The sequence below is a fragment of the Oncorhynchus gorbuscha genome, linkage group LG13 (assembly GCF_021184085.1).
Source record: "Oncorhynchus gorbuscha isolate QuinsamMale2020 ecotype Even-year linkage group LG13, OgorEven_v1.0, whole genome shotgun sequence".
Classification (NCBI taxonomy): Eukaryota; Metazoa; Chordata; class Actinopteri; order Salmoniformes; family Salmonidae; genus Oncorhynchus; species Oncorhynchus gorbuscha.
Genome location: NC_060185.1, coordinates 48415548 through 48429551, shown reverse-complemented (window position 1 = coordinate 48429551; position 14004 = coordinate 48415548). Strand labels below are relative to the sequence as shown.

At 43.4% G+C, this 14004-nt stretch overlaps 1 protein-coding gene across 5 annotated transcripts in view; it reads right to left on the bottom strand.

Annotated features, from left to right (window-relative positions):
* Positions 1-14004, bottom strand: part of LOC123993048 (Down syndrome cell adhesion molecule-like protein 1 homolog) — a 167837-nt gene that overhangs the window by 140635 nt on the left and 13198 nt on the right. The gene's annotated exons all lie outside the window — the stretch shown is intronic.

Sequence of the window (14004 nt, the reverse complement as noted above, 5' to 3'; positions counted from 1 at the left end):
CTGCATGTGCTCTTTCTCTACAAGTTCTCTAGCGATACAATTAATGCCTAGCCTAGAGGTGAATTTCCTTGGTCATTAATAATGCTTAATGCCAGCCGCCAGTGTCACCCACTGAAACCAGAGCCAATGTCCTTGTCAGAATACTGAAGTCGTTAACCTTAACGTTGTGGTGTGGGCCTACCGCAAACGTAATGTAACAAGACACGCTTCGAACAACCGTAGCCAAGCCCTACAACTATTTGGCCTTTGCACTCAGTGGCCTAATATATTATGGAGACTAATTTTGGAACAAATCGAAAAAAAGGCCAAACAATTCCAATCAGGTCTTCATTCCAATTCTTCATTTAAATGCTCCCTTTTATTATCACAGCCGACCATCTCTGGATCAATGGGCTGAATCGATTAAGTAGCCCCTTTCGCAGCCTAGCCGATACGTTCAATCATTTATTTACCCCTTGACTGACCCTGCGTCTCATCACGCAGAGCTAAATTGCCCCATGACCATTGAACCTCTATGAGACTGTTTGAGGCCACAACAACTGACAGCAAACATCACAGATTCTTTTCACTTACATACTCGATAAAGGCTTAAACCCGAAGTAGACTAACAATTGTGACAGCATTGTGATATTACACGTTCCAGTTGAGGCGAGAGGTGCAGAAAATGCCACGTTTGTTTCATTAAGCCCTTGCAAGTGCATGCAAATGGTAGCCCAGTGTTAATGCATAAATTGCACTCTCCTCGCATGCACACCGTCATTAGGACGTTACTGATGCCTGACTATATCCACCCGGTTGCCTAGGAACGGGCTAAAACATGGCTCTGGCGCTCTCTCCGCGCACTGGGAGGAGAGGCCTGTATCAACGCTGCCTAAATAATTAACCACAGGGAAATCAAATACACTATTTACTTATTTATGAAGCAGCATAAAGAGAGAAGGGAAATAAGGAAACGTAGGGACAACTGAATGGATGTACTGTTATTGTGCACGTTAATGAATGAACGGGAGGAAACAACAGCTTGCTAGCAGGTTCCATCTGTGGCAAAAGATCTATAAGGCCAGAGATACAAAGGAGGGGCGGCCAGGGCGGGGAGCGTACCGGGCAGCAGTGGACCTGCTCTCCCAGTCCATTGTGCTCAGTCTTAACTCTGTGTGTTTGTGTTGGTAGAAAGGGGAGCTGAGGTGAGCTCACTGAACAGCTGATCCCAGTTCACTCTCGATCCACCCTGTTTTGTGTAACTCTATTGCCGTGTGATGAAGGAGTAGGACACAGCCATCGGCCTAGCATTGATTACACAACGTCCCCCTGAAATGGTCATGTGACCTTGGCAAAAGGTCACAGAGACCATCAGAGTGGAATGGCAACCAAAAAAAAAATAGATGTATTTCTGAGACTGCATGTGTTTTTCTTGTTTTTACGGAGTATACCCTCTCTGGTCCGATGTTGAGAGACCGGAAATTGACGCTTACTCAGACTGTCAGGCAAAAATAAATAAAAAGCTATCCAATAGTCTCCCACGCCATCAGTCGTCTGTGCGGTGTGCGTTTGCGCGTGTGTTGTGCGTGCGTGTTGCGTGCATGCATGTGTGTGGGAGAGGACAGCAGGCATTTGACAGGTGTGAGGAGCGCTGAGCAGGCAGCCAGAGCCCAAATGAGATGCGCTCCATCATCACTTGATCTCAATGAGCACACAGGCAGGAAGTCCTCATTACCAGAGCTTGAATAAGAATAGGCTCCAAACTGCAGGCAGGCAGTGGGACCAGACAAGGTCTGCCTGCAAAGCACTCCAACATGATTGACTGCTCTACAGCAGCGGCTATGTCCCAGTTCTGTTGACTGACTTTGTTTTTCTCCTTTCTTTTCGGGTCTTTGTCTCTACTGTGAAATGGCTTGCATTATCTTGTCTCTCCCCCCTGATGGCCACTGAGAGGTGGAAGGATGAGCTAGGTCTCAAGTGTGATGCTCACACCGGTAATTCATTCAGACTGTGTTTCGAGAGGTCAGAAACTCTGTCTGGGTCCAATATGTACTTAGTAGAGCATCACATTCAATAGCTAGATTTCCATCCAATTCCTGACAGATTTCCATGTGAATATTCTAAAATCTGCATAAATAAAACATACACCAGAGATGTGTTTCGATCAAATTGACCTGTTGTGGATAAAAGTCTGTGCGTGGTGACATAGTGCACATAAAAAGACGTTTTGCGGTTAAATTCCCATGTACCGAAAAATAAAATACAAGTTAAATGGTCCTTTAACAGTCAATCTAATTGACATAATAAAAAAATCCTCATCAAAATCTGACAGTTTGGAGAGCTAAACTCAAAAAAACAAATGTCCTCTCACTGTCAACTGCGTTTATTTGTGTAAATATTTGTATGAACATAACAAGATTCAACAACTGAGACATAAACTGAACAAGTTCCACAGACGTGACTAACAGAAATGGAAAAATGTGTCCCTGAACAAAGGGGGGTCAAAATCAAAGGTAACCGTCGGTATCTGGTGTGGCCACCAGCTGCATTAAGTACTGCAGTGCATCTCCTCCTCATGGACAACACCGGATTTGCTAGTTCTGCTGTGAGATCTTACCGCACTCTTCCACTAAGGCACCTGCACGTTCGCGGACATTTCTGTGGGGAATGGCCCTAACCGTCACACTCCCATCCAACAGGGCCTCTAGTGGTGCTCAGTGGGATTGAGATCCGGGATCTTCGCTGGCCATGGCAGAACACTGACATTCCTGTCTTGCAGGAAATCACGCACAGAACAAGCAGTATGGCTGGTGGCATTGTCATGCTGGAGGGTCATGTCAGGATGAGCCTGCAGGAAGGGTACCACATGAGGGAGGAGGATGTCTTCCCTGTAACACATAGCGCCCCAGACCATGACGGACCCTCCACCTCCAAATCCAACCCGCTCCAGAGTACAGGCCTCGGTGTAACGCTCATTCCTTCGATGATAAACGCGAATCCGACCATCACCCCTGGTGAGACAAAACCGCGACTCGTCAGTGAAGAGCACTTTTTGTCAGTCCTGTCTGGTCCAGCGACTGTGGGTTTGTACCCATAGGTGACATTGTTGCCGGTGATGTCTGGTGAGGACCAGTCTTACAACAGGCTTACAATCCTCAGTCCAGCCTCTCTCAGCCTATTGCGGACAGTCTGAGCACTGATGGAGGAATTGTGTGTTCCTGGTGTAACTCGGGCAGTTGTTGTTGCCATCCTGTACCTGTCCCGCAGATTTGATGTTCAGATGTACCGATCCTGTGCAGGTGTTGTTACGTGTGGTCTGTCACTGCGAGGACGATCAGCTGTCCGTCCTGTATCCATGTCGTGCTGACTTTGGCGTTTCATAGTACGGATCACACAGATGAGCAGGGACCCTGGGTATCTTTCTTTTGGTGTTTTTCAGAGGCAGTAGAAAGTCCTCTTTAGTGTCCTAAGTTTTCATAACTGTGACCTTAATTGCCTACCGTCTGTAAGCTGTTAGTGTCTTAACCTCTTTGGGATTGGGGGCAGCATTTTCACTTTTGGATAAATAGCGTGCCCAATTTCAACTTCCTGCTACTCATGCCAAGAATATAAAATATGCATATTATAATATCTTACATGTGTGATTTAAGGAAAGTTTGATGTTTATATAATTTTATTTGAATCTGGCGCTCTGCATTTTCCCTGGCTTTTGGCCAAGTGAGACGCGACTGTCCTCCTATCCTAGAGAGGTTAACTACCATTCCACAGGTGCATGTTCATTAATTGTTCATGGTTCATTGAACAAGCATGGGAAACAATGTTGAAAAACTTCTTGGTGACAGGTGGGCAGTATTGAGTAGCTTGGATGAATACGGTGCCCATAGTAAACTGCCTTCTACTCTGTCCCAGATGCTAATATATGCATATTATTAGAACTCATATGGCAGGCGAAAACCTGAGAAAATCCAAACAGGAAGTGGGAAATCTGAGGCTTGTAGTTTTTTAAACTCAGCCCCTATTGTAGATACAGTGGAATATTGGTTATGTTGCACGTCCTAAGGCTTCCACTAGATGTCAACAGTCTTGAAAACGTTGTTTGAGGCTTCTACTGTGAAGTGGGACCGAATGAGAGAGGAATGAGTCAGGTGTCTGTCAGATTGCCACAGGCTCTGTGGTGCGGTCACGAGAGAGTTAGCTCTCATTCTCATGCTTTTCTACATTCATAGGAATTATCCGGTTGGAACATTATTATTATTATTTTTTTTTTTTTATATATATATATTTTTTTGAATTTTTACCCCTTTTTCTCTCCAATTTCGTGGTATCCAATTGTTGTAGTAGCTACTATCTTGTCTCATCGCTACAACTCCCGTACGGGCTCGGGAGAGACGAAGGTTGAAAGTCATGCGTCCTCCGATACACAACCCAACCAAGCCGCACTGCTTCTTAACACAGTGCGCATCCAACCCGGAAGCCAGCCGCACCAATGCGCCGGAGGAAACACTGTGCACCTGGCCACCTTGGCTAGCGTACACTGCGCCCAGCCCGACACAGGAGTCGCTGGTGCACGATAAGACAAGGACACCCCTACCGACCAAGCCCTCCCTAACCCGGGCGACGCTAGGCCAACGCTAGGCCAATTGTGCGTTGCCCCACGGACCTCCCGGTCACGGCCGGTTACGACAGAGCCTGGGCGCGAACCCAGGGACTCTAATGGCACAGCTGGCGCTGCAGTACAGCGCCCTTAATCACTGCGCCACCCGGGAGGCCCGGTTGGAACATTATTGAAGATTTATGATAGAAACATCCTAAAGATTGATTCTATACTTAGTTTGGCAAGTTTCTACGGGCTGTAACGGACATTTTTGAACTTTTCGTCCTACGTTCGGCTGGAACTGAATGTGCTTTTAGATTTGTTTACCAAAAGCACTAACAAAAGAAGCTATTTGGACATAAATGATGGACATTATCGAACAAAACAAACATGTATTGTGGAACTGCGTGTAACGGTCGTCGTTGCATGAAGGATTGGACCAAAGCGCAGCGTGATAAGTGTTCATGATTTTTATTAACACTGAACACTAGAACAAAATAACAAAGAGAGAAACGAAACCGAAACAGTCCTGTCAGGTGCAGAACACTAGAACACTACTACCCACAAAACACAGGTGGGAAAAAGCTGCCTAAGTATGATTCTCAATCAGAGACAACGATAGATAGCTGCCTCTGATTGAGAACCACACCCGGCCAAAACAAAGAAATACAAAACATAGAAATAAAGAAACTAGAATGCCCACCCTCGTCACACCCTGGCCTAACCAAAATAGAGAATAAAAACCTCTATATGGCCAGGGCGTGACACTGCGATTCCTGGGAGTGCATTCTGATGAAGATCATCAAATGTAAGTGAATATTTATAATGCTATTTATGATTAATGTTGAATACCCAACATGGTGGATATCTTTTTGGCTGCTTTGATACTCAGATACTCAGTACTCAGATTATTGCATGGTTTGCTTTTTCCGTTAAGTTTTTTTGAGATATGACACAGTGGTTGCATTAAGGAGAAGTATATCTCTAATTCCATGTATAACACTTGTATTTTCATCAAAATTTATGATGAGTATTTCCGTAAATAGATGTGGCTCTCTGCACAATCACGGCATGTTTTAGAACTACTGAACGTAATGCGCCAATGTAAAATGATTTTTTAAAATATAAATATACACTTTATTGATCAAAACATACATCTATTGTGTAACATGAAGTCCTATGTGTGTCATCTGATGAAGATCATCAAATGTTAGTGATTCATTTTATCTCTATTTGTGCTTTTTGTGATTCCTCTCTTTGGCTGCAAAAATGGCTGTGTTTTTCTGTGAGTTGGTGGTGACCTAACATAATCATTGTGGTGCTTTCGCTGTAAAGCATTTTTGAAATCGGCCACTGTGGCTGGATTAACGAGCATTTTATCTTTAAATTGTGTATATTACTTGTATACTTGAGGAATGTTAATTATGAGATTTTTGTTGTTTTGAATTTGGCGCCCTGCACTTTCACTGGCTGTTGGTGAGGTGGGACGCTACCGTCCCACATATCCCAGAGAGGTTAAACCCTTTACAATGAAGATCTGTGAGGTTATTTGGATTTTTACGAATGATCTTTGAAAGACAGGGACCTGAAAAAGGGACGTTTCTTTTATTGCTGAGTTTATATCCCCCCACTAGAATCCCCAAACCTGGGTCTCTGTGCTGAATCCCTAAAACAATACAGAAATACATTATGGAAAAATAAGGAGCAGCAAATCAGAAATGAGCTCAATGTACTGTAATTGAAGAATCCCGACTAGACACTTCTGGGAAAATTGGAAAACACTTAAACAACAACACAAATAATTACCTATCCAAAATGGAGATATATGGGTAAATCACTTCTCCAATCTTTTTGGCTCTATAACAAAGAACAAACAGCAAAAACATATACAGTGGCTTGCAAAAGCACCCCCTTGGCATTTTTCCTATTTTGTTGCCTTACAACATGGAATTAAAACGCGATTTTTGGGGGTTTGTATCATTTGATTTACACAACATGCCTACCACTTTGAAATCGCTAAATATGTTTTAGTGTGAAACAAACAAGAAATTAGACAAAACAACAGAAAACTTGAGCGTGCATAACTATTTATAAGCTTGGCACATCTAGCCACTTGGATTTATTTTCCCATTCTTCAAGGCAAAACTGCTCCAGCTCCTTCAAGTTGGATGGTTTCCGCTGGTGTACAGCAATCTTTAAGTCATGAGTTCTGGGCAATGACTAGGCCATTCGAAGATGTTTAAATGTTTCCCCTTAAACCACTTGAGTGTTGCTTTAGCAGTATGCTTAGGGTCATTGTCCTCCTGGAAGGTGAACCTCCGTCCCAGCCTCAAATCTCCGGAAGACTGAAATAGGTCTCCCTCAAGATTTTCCCTGTATTTAGTGCCATCCATCATTCCTTCAATTCTGACCAGTTTCCCAGTCCCTACCAATGAAAAACATCCCCACTGCTGCCACCACCATGCTTCATTGTTGGGATGTTGTTCTCGGGGTGATGAGAGGTGTTGGGTTTGAACCAGACATAGTGTTTTCCTTGATGGCCAAAAGTTGTTTTTTGTCTCATTTGACCAGAGTACCTTCTCCCATATGTTTGGGGAGTCTCACCAAATGTGTTTGCACATTTTACTCTTTAAGCAAAGGTTTTGTTTTGGTCACTCTTCCCTCAAGCCCAGCTCTGTGGAGTATATAGCTTAAAGTGGTAGTGTGGACAGATACTCCAATTTCCGATGTGGAGCTTTGCAGCTCCTTCAGGGTTATCTTTGGTCTCTTTGTTGCCTTTCTGATTAATGCCCTCCTTGCCTGGTCCATGAGTTTTGGTGGGCGGCCATCTCTTGGCAGGTTTGTTGTGGTGCCATATTCTTCCATAATTAATAATGGATTTAATGGGGCTCCGTGGGATGTTCAAATTTTCAGATATTTTTTTTATAACCCAACCGTGATCTGTACTTCTCCACAACTTTGTCCCTGATCTGTTTGGAGAGCTCCTTGGTCTTCATGGTGATGTTTGCTTGGTGGTGCCCCTTGCTTAGTGGTGTTGCAGACTCTGGGGCCTTTCAGAACAGGTGTGTATATATACTGAGATCATGTGAGGCTTAGATTGCACACAGGTGGACTTTATTTAATTAACTAATGTGACTTCTGGCGGTAATTGGTAGCACCAGATCTTATTTAGGGGATTCATAGCAAATGGGGTGAATATATATGCATAAATGTTTTTTTATTATTTTTACTTTTAACAAGTAATTTTTTAAATTTCACTTCACCAATTTGGACTATTTTGTGTTTGTCCATTAAAAATTAAATACAAATACAAATCCATGTAAATACAGGTTGTAATGCAACAAAATAGGAAAAACACAAGGAGTTGAAAACTTTTGCAAGGCACTGTAAATGATCAAATAAACATTTTAGAATCAACTATTAAAGACTACCATAACCCACTGGATTCTCCAATTACCTTGAATAAACCACAGGACAAGATAAAAACCCTGCAACCCAAAATTTCCTGTGGTGTTGATGGTATCCTCAATGAAATAATAAAATATACAGACAACAAATTCCCATTGGCTATACTAAAACTCTTTAACATCATCCTTAGCTTGGCATCTTATATTTGGAACCAAGGATTGATCACCCCAATCCACAAAAGTGGAGACAAATTTGACCCCAATAACTACCATGGGAAATGCTTCAACAGCAACATTTGAGAAAATCCTCTGCATTATCATTAACAGTGGACTCGTACATTTCCTCAGTGAAAACAATGTCCTGAGCAAATGTCAAATTGGCTTTTTAACAAATGATCGTACGACAGACCACGTATTCACCCTGCACTCTACAAACAAACAATGGCAACGTCTTCTCATGCTTTGTTGATTTCAAAAAAATATTTTGACTCAATTTGGCATTAGGGACTGCTATACAAATGAATGGAAAGTAATGGCCTCCTCCACGTCTCCTGGTGTACTGGCCTGTCTCCTGGTAGCGCATCCATGCTCTGGACACTACGCTGACAGACACAGCAAACCTTCTTGCCACATCTCGCATTGATGTGCCATCCTGGATGAGCTCCACTACCTGAGCCACTTGTGTGGGTTGTAGACTCCGTCTCATGCTACCACTAGAGTGAAAGCACCGCCAGCATTCAAAAGTGACCAAAACATTAGCCAGGAAGCATAGGAACTGAGAAGTGGTCTGTGGTTACCACCTGCAGAACCACTCCTTTATTGGGGCTGTCTTGCTAATCGCCTTTAATTTCCACCTGTTGTCTATTCCATCTGCACAACAGCATGTGAAATGTATTGTCAATCAGTGTTGCTTCCTAGGTGGACAGTTTGTTTTCACAGAAGTGTGATTGACTTGGAGTTACATTGTGTTGTTTAAGTGTTCCCTTTATTTTTTTGAGCAGTGTATATATAGGGGTCTTAAGGATTACATTTTTAGAGGTTTAAAAAATATTAGGGATAGCCCCCTTTTTTCCAATTTTTGCCAAAATGACATACCCAAATCTAAGCTGCTTGTAGCTCAGGCCCTGAAGCAAGGATATGCATATTCTTTGTACCATTTGAAAGGAAACACTTTGAAGTTTGTGGAAATGTGAATTGAATGTAGAAGAATATAACACAATAGATCTGGTAGAAGAAAATAGTTCTAGCCATCTACCACAGTCTTTGAAATGCAAGAGAAAGGTCCCAGTTCTAGCCTTTACTCTGGTTGTAATTCCAATAGTTTCCACAAGATGGCAGCAGTGTATGTGCAAAGTTTCAGATAGATAACTTGAAGAATGAGTGAGTCCCCAGGTACAATTGTGCAAATCGTGAAGGGGAGATTCACATTCATATTACATTTTTCTGCAAGAATACCGTCAAATCTGTACACTTGGACTTTACTTTAGCTTTCCAAGTATTATTAGCCATATTATAAGTTCAACATTTCCAAAACAACCAGTGTGCTGCCATCCTGTTAGAAGGTAACAGATTATTTTATTACAATGGTTAAATTGGATTTCCATTGTGTTCAATGGTGTTATTTGCCCCCTAGTGGCGCTTTCTGGTACTTAGAAAGACCACGCAAACAGGAAGTACAGAATTTGTTTTGCACGCAGAGAAACAGCTACAAACAACGCTACGGTGCAGGTCTTTCAATGTAGTTATTTCTTGTCACGCTTCAGCCTTGGAAAAATATTTGTAAGTTCGATTCAAGCATTTAGCTAATGATGATAATCTTGTTATTGATAGAGTTGCTTACATATTAATGTTGGTTGCATTTACTCACAAATTGCAATGCCTTTAATGTATGTCATTAGCTGTATTACTTTGCTCATGCGTCATGCAAACGAATTCTAAAATATACAATACTGTAGTTTTGTTACTGTTTCTAGTGTAATATGCTTTGTTATTCTACATAGATGGTTATACATGATTAGAGTAATGAAAGGAGCCAATTACCATATGGTTAACAATTAGCTATATGGTTTGGCATCATGCCAGATGCATGGTACCTTAGCGCATGCTTTGTATTTATGCAACTTCAAATGTTTAATGTACAGCTACAGTATGTCGGTGTGAATTGAATACTAAAGTATATTCTTTTCTGTATTTTGCAGTTTCACAACATAAACGTTTTCAATATATTCATTCAAGAAAAGTCACGCCTTGGGAGTTTTATTGAAGACTTAGTTGTTAGCTATCTGTCTAGTTTTGGATGGGAACGCAACTCAAGGGCAGAATAACCAGTTTTCATAACTTCTTAGCTCTGAATATCCTTGTAATTTTTGTCCAAAATGGAAAGGCATGCTGTCGTATAGGATATACTACACCCCTAATGATATAGTGAAGTCTTGTTACCTTCTAGGATCTCTGAGGAATACATATGAACGTGATTTGACTCGTTGAAACAACGTTTATGGTGAGATTTTCACAGATTCCTTTCAATGCAAATTGAACGAGTGGAAATACCAAATTGATCGTGCATGCTATATGGACCTTTTTAGGACATGAAAAAAACGATTTACTCTAACAAAACAACACTTCATGTTATCTCTGGGACCCTTTGGATGATAAATCAGAGCAAGATTTCAGAACGTAAGTACACATTTCACCTTCAGAGGTGAATTTATCAAACCTATCGCGGTGAAAAAAAGTGTATTGTTGTTAGTCGCTCTCCTCAAACAATAACATGGCATTTATTTCTCAGTAATAGCTACTGTAAATTGGACAGTGAGGTTACATTAACAAGAATTTAAGCTTTCAGCCGATGAAAGACGCGTATATGTACTGACATTTGTTGTTTCTCTAAAATCTGCGATCTTGACATAACGCTCTGCATGATTAACAACATTTTCATCTCTACTGATGGTTTAGGCACGAAACAATATTGCATTATGTAGTAATGTACCCACTCTGGTAATGGCACGTGAGCTCAAGCCAACAGCTCGCAGATACAGTGCGGGTATAGCCTACATAATCAGATTATTATGGACCAAAGAGCGAGATTATTTGAATTTGTCAAAAGGCAGCCAAGCATCTACTGTATCATCGTGTCACCCGAATAAGGCCCTCGACATTTATTGGAATGGAGCATCAAGCTCATCACCGTGCACTTTCACCCCCCTGTGAAGTTCATCCTCATTTATTTCATCTGTAGCCTAATGAACTGCATGCTTTCCCGAGTCATAGTGGGAGGACCACATATGTCATTGCGTGACTCCAAGTTTACGTTAATATGATTGTTATTATATCAATATTTCCACATACAAGTGTCTCCACCACCATATCTCTCTATATTCATGTAACCGGCACAAGAATATCCCACCTTGTCTGGCGTACTTTGTTTTTGGTCGACATTTGCTGTTACCACCAGACCTGTCATGACCTTTTTTTTACCTGACACGTACTTATCTCGCGTAAAAAGTGTCAACTGTCATATGATGGCTAAGCCTAATGTTCATGTTTTGTCATGTTATTCGGTGTGTCTATTCACTGTTCATGGGGCCAGGAGAGGACAAGGAGGGGCGGAGAGCAGAAGAGGAGCAAATGTGTAACGAGGAAAGAGAGGACGTTTTAAAGCAGAATAGGGATGCGCTACATGACTAGTGATGGATGGGAAGGCCTCCTATGAGAGCCAATTTATGTATTTATTTTTTATACCCCTTTTTCTCCCCAATTTCATTGTATCCAATTGTTGTAGTAGCTACTATCTTGTCTCATCGCTACAACTCCCATACGGGCTCGGGAGAGACTAAGGTTGAAAGTCATGCGTCCTCCGATACACAACCCAACCAAGCCGCACTGCTTCTTAACACAGCGCCATCCAACCCGGAAGCCAGCCGCACCAATGTGTCGGAGGAAACACCGTGCACCTGGCAACACTGGTTAGGGTTAGCGCGCATTGCGCCCAGCCCGCCACAGGAGTCATTGGTGCGCGATGAGACAAGGATTTCCCTACCGACCAAACCCTCCCTGACCAAACCCTCCCTAACCCGGGTGACGCTAGGCCAATTGGGCGTCGCCCCATGGACCTCCCGGTCGCGGCCGGTTGACAGAGCCTGGGTGTGAACCCAGAGTCTCTGGTGGCACAGCTGGCGCTGCAGTACAGCGCCCTTAACCACTGATGGAAGCATCTTCAGTATCATTAGATATGTCTGTCAAATGCCGATGATGAAAATATGTGAGAGACTGGTTTGACAGGGGATATGGGGTCAGGACTTTGACGATGAGAGAGGGAGGGAGAAACAAGAGAAAGAAAACAAACAGCGATTTTCATGAATGTACAGCGATCCACACAGATACCAGTGCTTTTATTGGCACAGAATCAGCATGCACGGGAGGGGGGGGATTAGAGAGGGGGAAGGGGGGCGGAGAGATGAAGGGAGGGAGGGTGTCACACTGAGCTGTCAGCTGTCATCAGTTTCCGACGCCACCTGAGACGGGACGCACCACACCCTGCCGCTCACGCCCTGCCCGTCGCCCATGGCAACTGCAGTATGTGAATGTGAATGTGTGTGTGTGTGTGTGTGTGTGTGTGTGTGTGTGTGTGTGTGTGTGTGTGTGTGTGTGTGTGTGTGTGTGTGTGTGTGTGTGTGTGTGTGTGTGTGTGTGTGTGTGTGTGTGTGTGTGTGTGTGTGTGTTCTGTGAAGGTGTGTGGCAGTAGTGGCAGAATACACAGGCGACTCCTGAGTGCTGCAGTTGAGGTGCTGCAGAGTTGGGTGTGGGTGTGACGGTTGGTGGTTGTTCACAGACTCAGCACTTATTTGATTAATTGGGGTAATTATTTTGCAGGGAAGGTTGCCCTACACTGGTTGGTAGGTCACTCTACAGCCGATGGGACGAGGGTCCCTCTGGGCAGAAATACCATAAGGGGTGTGGTGGGGGGAGGAGGGGAGGGTTGTCTTCATTTGGCCATGAATTTGGCAAGCGAACGGTAAAAAACTGAATCGCTATTGGATTTGTTTGATTTGCTCTCATACATCTTTTAATGGCTGTTGTTCTAGACGTAGATTCAAGACGTAGATTGTTCATTGAATATGTCGCTGAACGTGAGCTAAAACACCGACAATATTTAACCTTGAGTGCAACTCTGTTCAATCCCTCATGTTTAAACTCATTCCCATCCCAGCTACAGTAAAAGCCCTGGCACAGCTACCCAGAAGAGCTAGCTTGACAAAAACGGTGTGTGTGTGTGTGTGTGTGTAGTTGGGGGACTTTCCAGTCCATGGACAGATGGAGAGACTGGGAGACAGGAGGCCTGCTGGCATAAGCAGGGGACAGGCTGGTGTGTGTGTGTGTGTGTGTGTGTGTGTGTGTGTGTGTGTGTGTGTGTGTGTGTGTGTGTGTGTGTGTGTGTGTGTGTGTGTGTGTGTGTGTGTGTGTGTGTGTGTGTGTGTGTGTGTGTGTGTGTGTGTGTGTGTGTGTGTGTGTGTGTGTGTGTGTGTGAAATCTCCCATTGCAGCGGGGCCAGCCCCACAGACCAGCAGTGACCTTGGCACAGGGCACTGGAGTCACTCTGCCAATTGTCTGTGCCGCTGTGTGTGTGTCTGCCAGTGGCATTTTAAAGAAGCAGGGTCAAGGCTTTGGGACGCTCGCCCCCCCACTGAGTCTTACTGTTATTTAGGGTACCAATATGGACGCCGTTGGGTTTACCGTTTGCTACAGCTGTTTTTGTTGTTAGTGTTGTTTGTGTGTCTTTTATCAATAGTGTTTGGGGAGTGGGTTCTCTTAGAATAGTGCTGAGAGTACAGCGTCAACCCATATGAGAAAGCATTTTCTTTTTGTTTCCCAACCTCTTCCTGGGCAGCCTTTCTCTTATGCTCATGCTCCTCTCATTCTTTGTGAAGACGCTGTGTTTCTGTTTGCCCCCAGAACAGTGTTCAGTTGGGTTGTACAGGTGAAGCTGTGTCTCCTTGTATGGTCCTATCTAAGGCTCCCCTAGAA